This window comes from Rhinatrema bivittatum, chromosome 16, assembly GCF_901001135.1.
Source record: "Rhinatrema bivittatum chromosome 16, aRhiBiv1.1, whole genome shotgun sequence".
NCBI lineage: Eukaryota > Metazoa > Chordata > Amphibia > Gymnophiona > Rhinatrematidae > Rhinatrema > Rhinatrema bivittatum.
The window spans coordinates 34,095,533-34,114,474 of record NC_042630.1 but is presented as its reverse complement, the minus strand read 5'-3'; the positions used below and the strand labels follow the sequence as shown (position 1 = coordinate 34,114,474).

The following is an 18,942-nucleotide window of genomic DNA, read 5'->3' as shown; positions in this document are numbered from 1 at the left end:
TCAAAATATCGACTGCGAACACCGCATATTTAAATACCTGGGAACCCAACAACTTCCCATGAACCGTGTCCGAGTTCTGAATATAAGCCAGCAGAGGGTCCAAAGACAACAAAAACAAGAGTGGGGATGGGGACAACCCTGTCTGGTGTCCCACGCAATAGCAAAAGCTTCCGACTGGGCAACGATCCTAGCTTCAGGCTTGGAATGTAGTAAATGAACCGAATTAAGAAAAGGCCCGTACAATCTCATCTGCTCCAGAATAAAAAAAAAGTCTTATTCCACCCTGTCGAATGCTTTTTCAGTGTCAAAACTGACCACCAGAAAAGGTTCTTGTGCCTTCTGACAAAGGTCTACAGCAGGTAAAAGGGATCACACATTGGCTAAGGCAGAACATCTGTGAACAAAACCAACTTGTACAGAACTTATCACTTCTGGAAGAAGCACTGCCAGATGTCAGCCAGAAACTTTGAAAAGAGCTTCTTGTCGAAATTTAACCAGGGATATCTGCCTCTAAGAGGACGGAACAAGAGCATCCTTCCCAGATTTCAGCAGCACGTGTGCCAGATTGGTATGATCCGGAAAACACCCCCTCACAATCAGAGCATTAAAAATAAAACTATGGGGACCTGGAAGTTGGTCTATGAGGGCCTTAAAAAATTCTGAATTATAACCATCAGGACGCGGAGCCTTAAAACATTTCACTTGATGAATACCCATGGAGATCTCAGCAGGGGAAATAGGCCTATTTAATCACTGCAGTTGATCTACCGGGAATGTGGGAATCTTAATCCGCTTACACTTATCCGCATCCCAGCCTTCCGATGAATATAAATGGCTACAGAAAGCATGGAAGTTATCAAGAATTTCTGAATTAGCATTAGTAATGTGGCCCTTCTCCATTCGCAACACTGAGATGTGTTTGGACCCTCTGCTGGTCTTAAGTTGGCCATAAACTTGCCTGTTTTATTGCCATATTGAAAGAGCCTAAATTGGTAATAAAAAAGGCTTTTGGTTGTCTCCCCCCCACCCAAAGTCTTCCGAATGCCCCAGGTTCACAAAAGGCCAATAGGGTCTCCATCTACTAGTACACATGGAAAATACTAAAAATGGATCCATTTGATATGCTGGGTGGTTAAAATAAGGAAAACTACATAATTGAACCAAGTATGTGCAGAACAATTAACAGATTTAAAAGAGATAGCAAATGTTGCTTACCTGATGTAACAGGTGTTCTCACAGGACAGCAGGATGTTAGTCCTCACGAAACCCGCTCGCCACACCGCGGAGTTGGGTCTGTATACTTTTATTTTAGTTTCGCTTGCGCTTTTTAGCTATAAGACGAGACTGAGGGAGACACCTGTGGCTCACAGGGATAATTGCAGGCTGGGCATGCTCAGTGCACCCAGTGTGCCAGTGTCAGTCAAAGCTTGTTGAAACTTTGACAGAAAAGTTTTCCGTACAGGGCTCCATCCTCGATGTCACCCATTTGTGAGGACTACCATCCTGCTTGTCCTGTGAGAAATGGTGAATGTTGGGTACTGGTGCCAGATGTTTGGTTTATATTTAAACCTCTGCCTGTTCGAGGTAAGAACTATTCTCAGAGGACAAGCCTAACTAACTGCCACACAAAATGGGTGACATCAACTGCCTGTGCCGAGTCCTGTCGTTTTCTCTCAAAGCCCAAAGAGACCGATGCAATACAGTGCATAGAATACAAAAATGCCCAGGATAAAGCAAATTTGCTTACCAGTAACAGGTGTTCTCTTAGGACAGCAGGATATTAGTCCTCACACATGGGGTGACATCATCAGATGGAGCCAGGCATGGAAAACTATCCATGCGTCCTTGGGGGGGTCCCTCTTCAGTGTCGTAACATAGAGTTACAAAAAAATAACACACAAACCCAACTCTGGGGGGTGGCGGGTGGGTTTTGTGAGGATTCTAATATCCTGCTGTCCTGATGATCTTAAGGTGGCCAAACAGGTGGATAAAGCAACAGTAAAAGCCAGAAAGATGCTTGGCTGCACAGGGAGAGGAATGGTCAGCAGAAAAAGGGAGGTGATATTGCCTTGTTTAGGACTCTGGTGAGACCTCACTGGGAATACTGAGTACAGTTCTGGAGACTGCACCTTCAAAGGGATATAAACAGGCTGGAGTCTGTCCAGAGGGTGGAGGCTAAAATGGTCAGTGGTCTCCATTCTAAAGCATGTGGGGATAGACTCAAAGATCTGAACGTGTATATCCTAGAGGAAAGGTGAGAGATAGGGGAAATATGATAAGAGATATTCAAATACCTCAAAGGTTTCCATGGAAAGGAGGCTCTAGAATGAGGGGTTTGGGGATGAGGGTGAAAGGGGGTAGACTCAGGAGTAATCTTAGGAAATACTCTTTCGGATAGTAGAAGGACTAGGGGACACTCCATGAAGTTAGTATGGGGCACATTTAAAACTAATCGGAGAAAGTTCTTTTTTACTCAACGCACAATTAAACTCTGGAATTTGTTGCCAGAGGATGTGGTTAGTGCAGTTAGTATAGCTGTGTTTAAAAAAGGATTGGATAAGTTCTTGGAGGAGAAGTCCATTACCTGCTATTAAGTTCACTTAGAGAATAGCCACTGCCATTAGCAATGGTTACATGGAATAGACTTAGTTTTTGGGTACTTGCCAGGTTCTTATGGCCTGGATTGGCCACTGTTGGAAACAGGATGCTGGGCTTGATGGACCCTTGGTCTGACCCAGTATGGCATTTTCTTATGTTCTTATATTTCTTTACAGAGAGGGTGGAGGATGCATGGAATTTAGTATCTGAATTCAAGAAAGCATGGGATAAATCCAGGGGATCTCTAAGGAAGTGATGAGAACTATAATGCTAAATTAATTGGATGGATGGGCCATATGCTCTTTTTCTGCCATCATGTTTCTATGTAAGCCACATATCACAACTGCGGAACAGGCAGAAAAGCTTTTCTTGTGTCCCCAGAGGGATCACAATCTGTACCTGAGGCAAAACAAAGGTGAAGTGACTTGCCCACGGTCACAAGGAGCAGCAGTGGGATTTGGACCCTGGCTTCCCTGGTTCATAGCCTGCTGCTCTAACCACTAGGGTACTCCTCTCCTAGCAGTTAGATCTGTCTGGGAAGGCTGCGTTTTGAAGTCCCAGTAGCTCACGAGGCAGTCTATCAAGCGGGCCTTGCAGGGGACCCAGAAGGGTTGCTAGTTAGGGTAACTCTTTAGATTATGCTGCAAGGATTAACAGAATCATACTAGCAGGCCCGATGAAATGCCGTGCGCTGGCCGCAACGCACGGCTCAACGCGCATCCATAACCCCCAATGCAAAAACAGGGGTTAGCAGGTCCAAAACGCGCGTAGGTAATAGCGCTCATCACATGTAAATGCATCTTGATGCTGTTATCTATTCTGCGCACGTTTTTGCTCTCCAAGATTAACGCCTGCCCTGAGCAGGCATTAGTTTTGGAGGAGCCCAAAAAGTGTACAGAAAAGCAGAAAATACTGCTTTTTCTGTACTTCCTCTGACTTAATATCATGGCGATATTAATCGGATGTACTAAAAAATTAGAAATGTCCCCCGCCCCCCCAAAAAAAAGGATGCCAGGGTCAGGTTAGGAAAAGGGATGCTTAATTAACGAGCGTCCGTTTTCCCAGCCGGCTGACAGCCACCTCTCCTGGGCGACCGCTGCTAAGGAGGCGCTAGGGGCATGCAATGTCCCCCAGCGCCTCCGTTTTACTGCGACACCCGATTTCAATATTAAATCGGGCGCCCGGGAGAGCTGAATTGGCGTGCGTTAAGCGGGCACTCAATCATGTGCGCCCCTTTAATGTGCGCCGATATTGCATCGGCCTGTTAGTCTAGCAAGCTGAAACTACTGTAATAACTAGAAATCCTGACTGGGCAGAATTCCTCAGGAGATTATGCTCCGGAGCTGGCAGCTGGGATGCAGTGTGGACTGAAGGACTGGACGGGCCGGATGATCATCCACTATGTTACTATGTCTATCAGTGGGCAATTCAGGTGTGGGGTCTTTCTGAAATGTTGGTCAACAATTGAGTAGGTTCTATAACTAGCAGAATTGGATGTCAGAGCCCCACAAATGAGCTTCTTGCAAAAATGTTACATCAGGACCAGTGGAAGGCCCAATTCACACTACTGTGCAGTCGAAATGCAAAAGAGTGGATTTTAGACTTGTGAATTGGCTGGACTTCCAATCACCCCAATTTTGAAATCTTTTTTTTCTGGTGGGGGAATGGGAAAGAGGGAGGGCACGGTTAATTGTCCAGTCTTATTCCTAAAAGCTTTAACAGGTCACCAAAACCTTTCTGGTGTCCAGCAGCCTGCTGCTCAGCAGATGTAATTACCCCATCAGCTGCGATACCTCACTGCCCTATGTAATAATTGCATTGTGCTATTTAGGGCACAAGCATGCATGCGATAAGACCAGGACTAGGCGAAATCCATCTCAGCCAAAACAACATCTCTCTGGGTTCTCCTTCCTATGTTTAGCTGGAGTGTAAACAAACAGAATGCGTGCTCGTCGAGTCAGAGAACTGAAAAGGAGCAGGCAGCCGAGAATAAAGAAAGGTGCCAGATGCAGACGTTACAGCCTTTGTGCGGGCTACAGATACCTGTACAGGAGTCCGTATCGCCCGTACCGTCACATCAGAGGGAAAAGAAAATCACGTAACGTAGGTGAGGACGGAAGTAGGTTCTCTGCAGGGCTTGGAAGGCCCTGTAGGGAGATCTGAGGTTTCACATTAGGTGCGTCCTCGAGTGCGCCTAACAGAACTGGAAAGATGGAGAGAGGGGTGGCAGGATTAAGAGGACGGAAATGGCAGGGGGGGGGGGTAGGGGGTTTGCCATCTCACCCAAACAGTCCCGAGTCTTTGCCCCACTGCACACATGGATTTGTAGTTCTGATTTTCCCATGGATTTCCCTAACTGCAAAGTCCAAGAATACAGTGTGACAAAAGCAAGACTGAAATCAGCCTCTTCAGCTGACCCAGGGTTAGATGGCGAACCTGGCTGTGGGCACATTCAGTCTTTGGAGAATCCTGGAGTTTCTGAGGTGCTTTTTCACTTTGTGTCTCCCCACAGGTCGTAGAACTCGAAAGTAGAGGGCCTGCACTGCCTCCCTTTCATCCTTCATCCTTCATCCCCTATCCCCTTGCCTTTCTGATCGGACCTGCTCACTTCTCTTTGCCACACTTCCGTTCCAACTTCCAAGCTCATCAGGAAGGATTCCTCACCTACCATCACTAGCAGGAACTTGAAATAAAGCAATCTCTGCCCAGAGAAGTCTTACTTTCTAGTGTGCATGCCTCGTTATTTCCACACGATGCCTGGTGATGGAGAAGGAATGACTCCTGGTGATCTGTGTGTGTGGCAACAGACTGGGTTTGGCAAAAAAAAAAAAAAAAAAGGTGTGGCTGCTGTCACGTTTCAGATCCTCAGGGTTCATGCCTAGGGCCCTTCTTGCCCTGAAGCAGCTGTCGGGGCCTCTCCAGCAGGGAATAGGCCAACTTCTGGAGGGGTGGTGGATGTGTTTGGAGTCCGTCTCGGAAGTGGTTTCAGAGATTAGCAGATTAAAGCAGGAAGTACATGTATCTGAAAAGAGGGGATGGTGGTGGTGGGAGGAAACAGGGACCAGGAGAAGCCATGAGTCATCTGCAGGACTGATGCGTTCCAGCTCTCTGCACCTTCCCGCAGAGCTATCTCAGGCTGCCTTAGAATAGGGAATTTGTGCCAGCACTGGTTTTCCACGAGAGAATCTCTACTAGTATAACAATTCACCAAAAACAACAACAGGGTTCTTCTCTTGCTTTCTAACTTACCTAGCAAGTTGATGGCATTTACCACCTTCACTGGGGAGGAGCCAGGGCCTGGCTTTCGCAGATCCAAGATGTCCACACAGTATTCAGACTCAGCAGTCTGGCCATCCTCACGCCCATGAAGGGATCCTGGACTGCAGCATGAATATTGTATAGATACAAGAGGGCTAAATAATTTTTGGAAAGTACAGCGGCAGTTGCCACCTTTGGCATCTCTTTCCCGAGCACCAGTTCCTCTCACATGGAAGAGCTGATTAGCTAAATTCTGCATCGTCCAGCATATATATATATATATATATTTTTTTTTTTAGCTGGAAGTGGTTCTGGGTTAGTGACACTGAAGGGTGAAGGACTCTCCTTTTCTACAAGCCGTCGGTACAGCATGGGCAGCCATAACGGGAGGCTTCTCCCCGCCCAGGCGATCACCGTGTAAGCTTGTTCCGACACCATCCTGGCCCGGCTCTGCTTTGGAAGAGCCATCTCTCCTGGGGGCCGAAGAGAGAGAGAGAGAGAGAGAGATTCGGTTTCCCCATCCATTTCCATCCGGAGCTTCTCTGCTGCGGCTGCCAGGTACTGCCACCGCCGGTGCCTGGCAAAGGCTTTGAAGGCAGAGCAAGCCCAAGTATTTCACTACATCAAAGCCAACAGCAGAATGGCCGTTGCTGTCTGCTTGGGTGCTCTTACATAGGAAAAGGTATTTTCCCCTCGGCAAGTCAAAAGTGTGCTAACCCCAAGATATAAAACAAAGGAACAAGCATCATAATAACATTTTGCATGTCATGAGGCGATGTAATATAGCTTTGTTTAAAAACTACATGTGCAAAACACAGGCTAGCTAAAGACCATTGGGCCCAACGTGATCAGAGATGTTTTGATATGGAAAATTCAATCAATTGAAATTGGCAATGAAGTAGTCCCTAATTCAACTAGAACGTAATGGAAAATATCGGTATGGGGCCAAACAGCAGACAGGCAAGCAGGAGAGCCGGTGGAAGGAGTGCGAGACACCGGGGTAGGAGGAGCAGGAGGGAGAGCAGGAGCCGGAGCCGGAGTAGGAGCGCCGGCCGCCCGGGAGCGAGGGGCCGGGAGCAGCGCCGGGGCGAGACGCAGGGGAGGCCCAGGAGACGCAGGAGGCGAAGCCACAGGACCCACGGCGCAGGCAGGAGGAAGAACAGGGGCAGGAAGCCCTGCCGAAAGAGCCGGATCAGGAGGAAGAGCAGCGGGAGCCGCAGCAGGACCCCGCAGGGGTGGAGCGAGGCGCACACGCTGGGGCAACACAGGAGGAAGGCGCTCCTGCAGGAGCGTGGAGGGAGAGGGCAGAGGGAAACCCTGCGTAAGTGCCCTCAGTCATTTCAGGGATTCCAGATTTAGCGGGGAACTGGTTTCCACTTCTTTTTTTTTGTTTGTTTTAAATGGGGAGGTACAAATTGATGCACTGGGAGACCTGAGGGTTCTCTCATCTTCGAGCCCTGGAGGTCAATTAGGCACTTTCAATGAAGGAGACTTGCTCGGGGGACACCACTACCTCATCCCCCTGCTCCCTCCTCTCCCCCAAAAAAAGGTCGTTTTTAGACCAAAGGGAAGGGTCACCACCAAATCTGTCTCGTCCACACCACAGCCCGTCAGGCTTTCAGGGTAACCCAACACGAATATGCAGGAGAGAAATGTCTTATCCACTGCGTCTCTAGTGTATCGAAACCGATCTCATGCATATTCATGGTGGAGATGCTGGAAGTTCCTGCCGTAGCTTGCCTGGTGGGTGGGGTAATTTGCTGAGAAGCAGGATTCGGCTCCCCTAGGGGGACCTCGGGCACCTCCCTGTTGCATGGGGTGCTCTACCCACTCGAAGGCGTGGCACCTCGCCCCAGTTGTAGGATGCCCCTGAAGAAATGCTGCTCTGGGGGGTCACGATTCCCTCGAACCTAAAAGAAATGCCTGTTTTCTTGCAGTGCACTGCAAACATATCTATCGGATCTCCAGACGCTTTACTCTTTCCAAGAACTTGCTGAACTGCAGAGGGCTCCAGGTGGTAGTGATGCTGAGGTTCCCCAAGCCAGCGTCTTCTCCATCGGGAGCCAACCAAGCCACAGGCGGCCAGGTCCCAGTTTCAACAGAATAACAGCATCCACCCATCCTAGCGGGTCGAAGCCCAAAGGGCAACCAGAGCTTCTATGTATTGGATCCCTCCTTCCACGAATGTTCTGTTTAATAAAGTAACGCAGGTCAAAAGGGCAAAAAAAAAAAAAAAAAAAAAGAAAAACCCTGGAGGAGTCTTGTTTGTAAGTAATGGACAGGTTACGCCTGAATCCCTGCCCTCCCACGTCTCACAAGTGATTCCAAATGCTGGCATGGCGAGAAAAAGCTGGAAACATCTCTAGCGAGGTCTGGTGGGGAGAGGAGGCGAGACAGCAGCCGTCCAGCGAAAGGCACGGGAAATAGTGGCGCAGAAATTGGGTAATAGCTTTGTTTCCCTCCAAAAGAGGAAAGCAGGGCCAAGGTAAACAGGAAATGATTCTTAGTTAAAAGAGTTAAGGGTTGCTGCCGCACTCCAGGTCAACCAGAGAGGCTGATTTGAGGCCTGGCTTTGCCCAAGTGAAGGCACGGATTGGTACTTCCGACCTCCCCTGAGAAACTCAGAACCGCAAGCCCTGGCGTGAAAAAGGGAGCCACACCAGGACCGGATCACAGCCTGTTCAGCTGACCCGGGGCGGGCCCGGCCTTGCCTCTCCCACCTGGAAGCCCTGGGTTTATGTTGCCTGAAAGGACTTGGGCTTTATGTCCTGAGCTAACCTAAGAACAGAGAGTGCTTTGGGCTACCCCCATGTCATTTAGGACAGGCTGTGGCTTTGCTCACCGCGGCTTACGAAGAAACATCCCTGTTTTTCATGCGGTCCATGCCTGGGTAAACCGATACGATGTGCAAACGGTTGTCGGTATATCAAAGCCTTAAATAAATAAAATAAATACATATATGGGGGCCGTATGTGGACTATTGCAAGAATTTGCTGGGGACTCCTTCGTTAATGTAATGACAATCTAAATTAAAACATACGTGGGGGATTTCTTCTTTTTGCTACCTTCTTGCCTAGGTTTATTTGGAGCTGTATGAGAGCACTGTTAGTTTATTGTGTTATCTCTTATGCTTAAATTGTGACTAAATAAAGAGTGTTAAAAAAAGAAACAAAAGGGCAAATAAATCAAAACTGCACTGGCATGTGACATGGGGTCATCTAGTAACCCGGCAGAGGTTTTCCCTTAGGGTTCTTGGAGCAAATGCTTAACTTAGTATTAACTTAGGCTCTTGTCCAAAACTCTAGTTCAGGCCCCCATAGACACCAGGAAATATTCAGGCCAGCAGCCGTAGGATCTGGCGCATAGAGCTGTTAAAAAATATAAATAAAAGCACGGCTCTTTAATTTGCATACAACGGTGGCTAGCAGTGTTCAGTACATGGTCCAAAATGTCCTGAGAGGAATTTGCTAGGCGATGGTAAAAAACAAAAGACCAGCATTCACCGAGGAATCCGCCCCCCCCAAATGGCATCCCGAGCTGCCAAACATATTCAAGATGGCGTTAGCCCTTGTTTGGTTCTCTCTCTTCGCCATTTTGAAGTCAACCCGGCCACAGCACAGATGCGAGGGGACTGAATTTGGTCTTTGTGTCCAGCACAAAAAAACGCTCTGTCTTGGGAATGTTGGTGGGAGGGGGGGGGTGATGTGGGAGGACATTGCAAACACGTCCAACCTCAAATATTCCCTTTCCCTCCAGAATGAAATGCCAAGCAGAACAAAACGAGTGTGTTACTACTGTGTGAGGGGTCCACAGTACGTCTGATGCCTCTGTAATCCTATCTCAGGAATCTGTATACTCTTAGGACAGTCTGTAAAACATGGGAGAGGACAGGCCAGGGGATGAACCAGCATGGTGAGAATCAGGAGAGCTCAAGATCCCCAATTCCAATTGTGCAATCATTCTTTGAAAGGTTTTGAGCCATCAGAGGTGCATGAAATATGCTGCATAAAGCCATGCACGCTGGTGGTGGCTGCATCTACATGAGTGCTAAGGTTGCAGCACGTCGGCTCCCAGTGGCAACTGGCACGGGATTCTCAAGTGACTTTCCCACGCTGGACACAGTTTCCAAACCCCTGCCAAGAATGTCCCAGCCGGCATTTGCCAGCTTCCCCCAACCCGCTTCAGCAAAGGTACTGTGATGTCAAGGGGATGACCCCCCCCCCCCACCCCTCTCCATATATGGAAGAAAGCACTGTGTCATTATGAATCCTGGTGACCTCACAATCATCAGGAGGTTTAATAGCTGAAGACCTGCCCTGGCCTCTTAGACTGTCTTGGCTTAAGGGCGCTGCGCAGCACGACACCTTGGTTTGCTGTCAGAAAAACCAAAAGGAAAAACCCCACCCCTCACCAACCCCGACCCAAAAAATGAGATCCACATGCAGGCACAGCAGTTGCATGAGCAGGAGAAGCAAAGGCACAGCCCTGCTGAAGAAGATCCAGAAGAAGGCTGCCACAATCAGGAGAAAGCAAACCAAGAAAGGAGCGAAAGACAAAAAGCGAGGAGGTAGCCGGCACAGAGGGATGGACCGAGAAAGTGTGGGAGGGTGGGGTAAGTGTGAACAAGAAAAAAAAAAAAGAAGGGAAAGGCTCAGGGCTGAAAGGGGGAGGAGGAGGGAGGTGCTGGGCTCTCACAGCCACAGAGCCACCAAGGGGACTCCTTCAACCGAGTCCCCTGGAAGCTCTGCCCGAGGGGAGGGGGGGGGCCCGCTGGCCTTCGCATGACCGCCCTGTCTCTCCCTTCCAGTGACCTGTGGGTCCAGAAGATGTGAGAGATGTCACTGAGCACTGCAGCCCTGGGATCATGTTCGAGAGGCCTGCACTTAGGGAAAAAATCATTCAATTACTGAAAGACCGGAGAACATCACCTCTGCAGCTTGTTTCGAGGAGAACTACAAAGAAAAGCAAACTTTTAATCTGTTTGTAAGATAATTAAGTACAAAAAAAATAAAAAAAAAAAATAAAATCCCATTCCTGTGATCCAGTTTGTTTCTTCTAGTGGGATAGTGGGGGCCAAGCCTTGTGAACCTTCTAGAACTAATTATGGTTGAAAACAGAAGCAGAAGGTTTAAATAATCCCACGAAAAGGAGAGCGTGATGATGGGATGGAGCCTCAGGTCATATGCTCTTGGTTTTCCTCTAGAATACAGGATAAAATCCATTCAAATCCTCTGCTACTCACGCCTGCCTTGGCCATAGTTGGGAATTATTGCATATCCTGAAACCATTGCTTAATATTTTTGGGGCCCTGTCTAGGCCTAGTTTCATAGGCATGGGGCTGTCCTCCCCACCCCATTCTGGGCCAATGGCGGCGAAGTGTCCTGCTGCTCCTTGTCCGTCCCAACACCTACAGATACTGTACAAGGGCCTTGTGGAAGCGATACTTAGGGTTAGGGTTAGGGCCCTTGTCGCCATGTTGGTAATAAGCTGCGACATGCTTCTAGAAGCTCCAGGAACTTGACACTTTTTCGTGCAGGGTTGACATTTGGGGATTTATAAACATTTGCAGGCCTCCAGGCCCATCCAGTTTCTGCCCACTCTCGCCTTCCTACTGCCATCGCAGCCCAAGCTTCACCGTCGCTTGACCCCTATGAACCTGTCCATTATTACTGGACACTCCTTTAACTGTGGCCAGCCCCTGAATCCCCCAGTTTTTTCCATTCTCAAATTCTCACACGACTGGGAGGGAAAACAATGGGGGATTCAGGGGCTGGCCACAGTTAAAGGAGTGTCCAGTAATAATGGACAGGTTCATAGGGGTCAAGTGACGGTGAAGCTTGGGCTGCGATGGCAGTAGGAAGGCGAGAGTGGGCAGAAACTGGATGGGCCTGGAGGCCTGCAAATGTTTATAAACCCCCAAATATCAACCCTGCATGTTTGCTATATTCTGTTCATGTTACTATAATTGTTGCTATGTCTTGGTACCACCTTCAATAAAAAGCTTTATTACAAAAATGATTTTGCAAAAAAAAATCTCCGGCACAGACCACGTTTCCCCCTCTGGGGGCTGCGTCATGGAGAGGACGGCACATCTTACAAACCAGGCCCGGCAAGCTCTTGATGGAAAATATTTCAAAACGATTTGCTTCAAAAACCATGTGCTAGAAACAGTGGTTCATAAAAACACTACTCTAGCAATTTCCACAATGGACCTCTAACTAAAAAGTATTCATTTTTTTTCCATCTTATTTGAAAATTGGTTAATCCACTAAATTTTTTTTGCCTATTTTTATACTTTTTAGCTGTTCAAGGCCAGCTAAAAAGTAGGGTGAGAATCCTCCAGATCATCAGGAGGGGTTAAGTGGAGACTGGACTGGCATCACTTATGTACTACAACAGTTTTCCCCGCCTTGCTATCTCAGCCTACAAACCCTGAGGGTTACTACTTCACTCATGAGGTTCTACTGGATCATAATTAGTGAAGGATAATGAGAATGCAGGAAGTCAGGGTATGAATGGCAAATGTCCCAGTCACAGATCGGGACTGCGATATGTGGAACCTATAAATGGCTGTCAGGATGTTTATAGGAGGGCACTACCTGTTTTGTTGCCCTGTACTGACCTCCCCCTCCCGTGCCCCTCCTACAGGCACACAACGTAAATGTGTGTCAGAAATCATGTCTGTCCCACAGAAAGAATGAGCTACACTCAACACCTCAGAGCCCTTCCTCATCCCCAACACACAAGCCTTGATCACCTTCCCCCATCTCCCCCACCCCATCTCCCTTAAGCTGAGAGGCAGCAGATTTAAAGTATGTTGTCACTCGACACACAATGAAGCTGTGGAATTCATTGTTGAACGCGGTCAAGGCAGCTACTTGAGTGAGCAGCGAGAAATTGGTTCTACTTTTAGGAACTGGAGACGGAATGCCGAGCCTTTAGTCTGACCCAGCACGGCACTACCTATGTTCTTAAAACTTTATCCGTTGATCTGTTCGATGTGATTCTATTAAACTGCCTGCTTTTCAAAGTTTGAAGAGCAATGTAAACTTTGGCCCTGTGCAGGTCCCCTTGGATGGGGCAGCTCAAGTTGTACAGGGATTGAAAAAAAAAAAAAGGGCCACTGTGTGTCACGTGCGCCATCAGACCGTTGTCACAATTGACCAGGGTTTAGGGGCCATCCACAAACTATTTAAATGCCCGGAGACCGGAGGTAGAGCCACAGGTAGCAACAGTTTTCATTTCCAGCACTCCTGATCTGCTTAAGGAAACACTGCCAACATACCTCTATCTCCCAAGGAACAACCATGAGGGCTACCTGCAAACAGAGGAGAGGCACCAGCAGGAGGAGGAGCAAAAGCTGCAGTTTACTAGGCAGGAAGATTCAGAAAAGGACATCGGTGAGGAGGAGAAAGAGAAGGAATCGCAAGAGAGAGCCTAGAACAAAGAAGAGATGTAAGTCTTACATTTTGGTTGGCCAAGAGGGTTCCAGGTCATCATGGACAGGTTGAAATAGCTTCAGCCTGTCCCCGATGAGGTGAAGCTCTCTGGTCACCTTGAGAGGGCCAGAAGACCTGCCCCCCTCGCGTCATGGTTCGGTGCAGGACCAAAGATTGCTTTAGGTAACAATGTCTTTCCTTCTCTCCCACGACAGATACCAGATGAATTGATCCCGGCGTTAGGATTCTGCTGCTGAGCTTGTCAAATTTCTAGACCGCGACGAGAAAATGTCTGGAGCTTGAAAGGCAAACCAGGGAAAAAATACCAAGACGAGAAAAGCAAAGGAAAATTTGGAAAGACCATCAACTTTTAGAGCTCTTAGCAGCAAAGTCTTATCTGTCTTTTATCAGTTCAATAAAATCTGAAGCTAAGGAAAAATTAATTTGTGTTGAAGGAGTTCCTTGGTGTGGAAAAGGGATTTCCTCCTGGGTATTGAATGGTTCATGCTCATTATTTTGTTTTGGGATGCTGGCCAAGTTCTTGGGAAAACTTTCAAATTGAGATCTTGGATTAAGAGTGGCAGGGGGTTTAAATGCAGTATGCAGTACAGATGAAGAGACCACCAGGCACCGCAGGACTCTTGTGTGGTGTCTCTGAATGTCCAAAATCAAGAGATCTGTTAACCTCCCCACCCACTCTCACTTGGATCCAAAGAATTGGTTTCTGAACCCCTCACTAGCACTGATTGGCCCTTTTACACCTCCATGATGTCATCAGGACGCGATGCCAATCCTTGCAGAAAATAGATTCCGGCTTACAGGTTGCTTTTGGCTTGTGAGGGGGGCTAGGAAGGGGGGGAAGGGGATTGCAAGCTGCGGGGAGGGCAGGTGTATAGTCTTGCGAGGATAATTCAGAGCTTCAATCCGTATGTCAAAGCTGTACAGACCCTTCCGGAGGTTTCTCTTCTGAACGTTCCAGAAGTCCTATTGTTCCTGGGAACTGTTTGATAGTCTTCCTTTTCTGTTGGTTAACTCCCAATTCCCCAACAAGGTTTTTTTTAGCTTACAAAAGGCTTTGCCCCCCCACCCTTGCGCCAAACCATTCATCAGGAGGGCTGGACGCAAGGTGCCAGGCCCCCCGGAGCCTGCCCTGAGGACCCGCTGACATTAGCCATGCTATTGCTGACTGGCTCTCTCGGCATCCTACAGGCGAAAAAGAGAAAAGCAGTGGGCAAAACTAAAAGCAGACATTGCAAAGGCAGCCAGCCTTTTTCTTGAAAAGTAAAAGGTAAGAGCAGAATGAGACCATGGTTTTCTAAAGTAGCTGAAAAAGGTAAGGGAGAAGAGATTAGTGTTCATAAACTAAAAGAGACTGCGGAAAGAGGAAGACGGGCGATATCTGGAAAAGCTAAGAGAAGCTGGGAAAATGGTCAGGAAAGCAAAGATGTAGATGAAAGAAAATAAATAGCTAATATGGTAAAACGGTACAATTTAGATATAAAAGTGACAGGAGGAAATGTAAAATTGGCATTGTGAGACAGAAGGGGAGGAATATGTAAAGGCTGACGAGGAAAAGGAATTGCTTAACAAATGTTTCTGTTTGGAGTTCACTGAGGAAGGGCCAAGAATAGGCCCACAGAAAACAGGCACCTCCAACAATTTTCAAACAAGTGGGTTTGTGAGGAACTTGCTAAGCTTAAAATAGGTAAGGCGATTAGGGCCATACGGGATACATTCCAGGGTGCGAAGGGAACTTAATGTCCTGGCAGCTCTGCTGAATGACCTTTTCAATGCTTCTTTAGAGTCGGGAGTAATTCTGGAGGACTGGGGACCAGCGGATGGGATTCCTATTCACAGGAGGAGGAGGCTGGGAATTACAGGCCGGTGAGTCTGACCTCTGTGGTGAGTAAATTAATGGGATCGCTGCTAAAACAGAGGGCAGTGCAGTTTTTGGAATATCCAATGGATTACAAGATCTGAGATAACATGGTTATACCAGAGAGGTATTTTCAGACGACTCTGACTGGATCAAGGGAGAGCGCTAGACGTAGTGTACTCGGATTTCAGTAAGGCCTTTGACACAGTTCTGCATAAATAACTTATAGGGATTACCAGTGGTGTGCCACAGGGCTCGATCCTTAGACCAATTCTTTTCAACATTTTTGTAAATGATATTGCAGAAAGATTATCAGGAAAAGTTTGTCTTTCTGTCGATGATAGCAAAATCTGTAAAAGGGTAGGTGTGGAAAATATGAGGAGGGTCTAGCAAAGCTTGAGGCATGGTCAAGAATGGGCAGTGGTGGTCTCCATTGTAAAGCACAAGGGGACAAAAAGATTTAAAAGCTTTTACACAAGAGGTCATGGAAGAGGGTGAACTGAGGAGTAATTAATTTCTTTATAGAAAATGTTGTGGATGCATGAAACAGCCTGCTAATGGGGATGGTGGAGACAAGGACAGTATCTGAATTCAAGAAACCCATGATGTTAGGTTACCTATTAGGAGCTACCACATAGGAAAGAGAGCTAGAAATCATGGTGGATAATACATTGAAATAGTCGGATAATAGAAGGACTAGGGAGCACTCCATGAAGTTAGCTAGTAGCACATTTAAAACAAATCAGAGAAAATTATTTTTCACTCAATGCACAGTTAAGCTCTAGAATTCATTGCCACAGGATGTAACTAAGGCAGTTAGTGTAGCTGGGTTTAAAAAAGGTTTGGATAAGTTCCTGTAGAAGAAGCCCATAAACTGCTATTAATCAAGTTGACTTAGGGAATAGCTACTATTTATTACTGGCATCAGTAGCATGGGATCTAGTTAATGTTAGGGTACTTGTAGCTTCGATTGGACACTTCTGGAAACAGGATGCTGGGCTTGATGGACCTTGGTCTGACCCTGCATGGCAATTCTTATGTTTTTATGTTCCTCTTCCTATGCATCCAAGCATCGTTCTGGCATTTGCTGTCACCTTATCCACCTGTTTGGTCTTGAGATCATTAGATTTTCCCCCCTTTCTTTCCATTGTCTCTTTCCTTGTATAATTGTCTCCTCATTTCTTCATCCAGCTCTCTGATATCCTTGCTTCACTTCCTCCCACCTCTCACTCATTTCTCTACTCCCCTGTCTCTTCCCCACTGAGCCTTCCACCTCTTCTTCGCTCTCCCCCCAAATCTCCTGGTCCTCCATCTCCATGCCTCAGCCTATTGCTCTCCCCCACCTCTCTGCCATCCATCTTCCCAGTCTTGCTCTCGCTCTCTCTCTCACCTGTCTGGAAGCAGGCGGGACCTGGGAGTGGCAGGCAGCCGCAGAGCTGACACGCAGGCAGCAGGCCCCACGGGTCTGTCTTGTCATCCTTCCACTGCTGCATTGGGGGGGGGGGGGGGGGGGGGGCGTAGGTTTCATTTCTAATCAGGAGCCATGGCAGGAAGAGAAAGCGCAACGCGGTGGTTGCCTCCATGCTGCGTGCCGCCTCTCCTGCTCCCTTAGGATTCCCGTGTCCCCCCCCTCCCATGTTCATGCACATCTCCATTTGGTTTCTCCAGGTCAAGACGTGGAAGTTAGTGGTTAACTCAGGGTAGGGTGGGGGAGCTGGGGGTTGCCTCCTATGGTCCGGGCTCCCCTCTCCATGCAATAGCAGCAGTCTGATTGTGTACCTCTGATCTAGAGAGCACAACAATGTAAGACTGATAGTCCAGGCCATGAAAAATTGTTGGCCTACAAATGACTACAATCCCCAGAACGCTTGGAGATTCAAATACCACATTGAGGGTCATGCTATTCCAGACAGCCGTTCAACTTATTTCAGCCTAACTTTGCCCTCAAAATAAAGGATTCATACTTCTAGCTCACTGGTGGCAAAGCCACTTGACCTTACCTTGAGCTGGAACACAGAGCAAAGGCAAAGTAACTGCCAGAAGTGTATTCAGGTTCTAGTGGAGTGGTTTTTTTAAATCAACTAGTTGGTGATATCAGCTGGCACATATTATCTGTAACTTGTTTAGAATGAGCAATAGAAGGACCAGTAAGAAAACGGAAATAAAAAGGAGGAAATTTGCAAATGATTTATCGTTGTATACTTGGAAAACCAACAACACAGATTTAAACATAGCCGGTTGGCGCTGCTTTTCTCGGACAGGCCTAAATCTAGCTGGTCCAAGCTCCTGTGAATTAGCACGTTCCAAACGTGTGACCAGTATCACTCATTATGAAGGCTCGGACTTGACTGGTTATAAGGCTCAAACGTGGGTCAATTCTGACAGTTTTCTGTGTGCGTTCAATCTGTGCAGTGCTCCCCCATCCACTGCAAATGCAATCAGGTTAACAGTGCAAGCAAAATGCAATGGAAAAAAAAAAAAAAAAAGGCAGGGAGAATTAAAATATCTATGTCGACTCTTTGGTACCCCGAAGGAGACCCCGCCCTGTAGGTAAGGAAAACCTGAAAGCATATACTGATTTGGTTGTTACCCCCCACCTAGGCCCCTTCCACACCTAGATTCCCATATATGGTCTCTGACAAAAAGGCAGCCTCACAGGGTAGGCCCCAGCACATCACCGGCAGATGTCACAGTTGGTGGCAGCTATATATTTTGCCAAGGGCCAGGCCCAGGCACGAGTCCTGCTCCTAGCTCAAAACAAGAACACAAAGTCATCATGGCCTACAGAAGACATCGAAGCAGGAGCAGAAGTGCAAGGAGGAGGAGGAGGAGAAGGTCTCCAAGAAGGAGATTTAGAAGGCAGAGCAGGAGATCCCGCCGAGGGAACGTCAGGGGGAGACAATTTAGGAGGAGAAGAGGAGGTAAATGGTTATGCCTGAAACAATAATAAAAAATATTTCAGAGCCCCCTCCCATAAAAAAAAGCCCCCCAAATGACAGCAGACCTTGTTTTAATTCCAACCGCTGAGTAACCAAATTCCACCTTGGCTCTCTTTTTTTTATCCGCACAGGAAACGGAAACGGAAACGGATCCGGATACAGACGACGCAGACGGTACTCTAGGAGAAGGTAGATGCCAAGCCAGACAATTCCTGCTGTCATGCTATCTGGGCCCGTCAAAGCCTCTCCGTCCTCAACCTGAACTCCGAACGGCAACCTCTTCAAAAGGCACTGTGACCAGCTAGCGCACGAAACAAAAAAGAGCTACCACCACCCCAGAGAGAAAAGAAAAAAAAAACCAGAGCTACAGCAGGAAAATGTATGGCACAGCAAAATAAAGCACTAGCAAATTTCATACAATCCGGGGCGTGACTTTCCCTTTCTTCTGGCACCGGGGCACGGCATGGGTTCCGCGCCAAGCTGCGGAGGAGGCGCTCATGGCTCCCCCCCCCCCCCGGAGGGCGGTGGGGGAAGAGCAGGAGTTGTCGTGCGGATTTCGGGGCTCTGGAAGAGGGGGGCCTTGGCGTGTGACCCCTGGTCAGGGACTCTCATTGTGTTGTAGATTGAGTTATAATAATAAAGGCTCAGCACCGGATCACAGCTCAAAACACAAAAGAGCAAGATGAATCCTCTGGGTCAATATCAAAAAAATAAAATAAAATGTGTGTGTGGGGGGGAGGCTTATTGCTTATGGAGGGGCTATGAAGCATTTGAGGAACTGAACCATAAAATTATAGCCACTCGTTCACCATGCTGAATCAGACCAGGCCAT

At 47.7% G+C, this 18,942-nt stretch overlaps 4 long non-coding RNA genes across 4 annotated transcripts; all 4 read left to right on the top strand.

The window, feature by feature from the left end:
* Nucleotides 1–4,449: 4,449 nt before the first annotated feature.
* LOC115078617 lies at nt 4,450–5,317 on the top strand. The gene is made up of 2 exons (XR_003853128.1): nt 4,450–4,705; nt 5,111–5,317. It is a non-coding gene; the product is annotated as an uncharacterized LOC115078617 (long non-coding RNA).
* Nucleotides 5,318–10,171: 4,854 nt separating this feature from the next.
* LOC115078668 lies at nt 10,172–10,887 on the top strand. The gene is made up of 2 exons (XR_003853132.1): nt 10,172–10,468; nt 10,664–10,887. It is a non-coding gene; the product is annotated as an uncharacterized LOC115078668 (long non-coding RNA).
* A 2,162-nt stretch (nt 10,888–13,049) lies between these two features.
* LOC115078362 lies at nt 13,050–13,738 on the top strand. The gene is made up of 2 exons (XR_003853109.1): nt 13,050–13,311; nt 13,511–13,738. It is a non-coding gene; the product is annotated as an uncharacterized LOC115078362 (long non-coding RNA).
* Nucleotides 13,739–17,345: 3,607 nt separating this feature from the next.
* LOC115078374 lies at nt 17,346–18,530 on the top strand. Its single transcript, XR_003853111.1, has 2 exons — nt 17,346–18,092; nt 18,242–18,530. It is a non-coding gene; the product is annotated as an uncharacterized LOC115078374 (long non-coding RNA).
* Nucleotides 18,531–18,942: the final 412 nt, after the last annotated feature.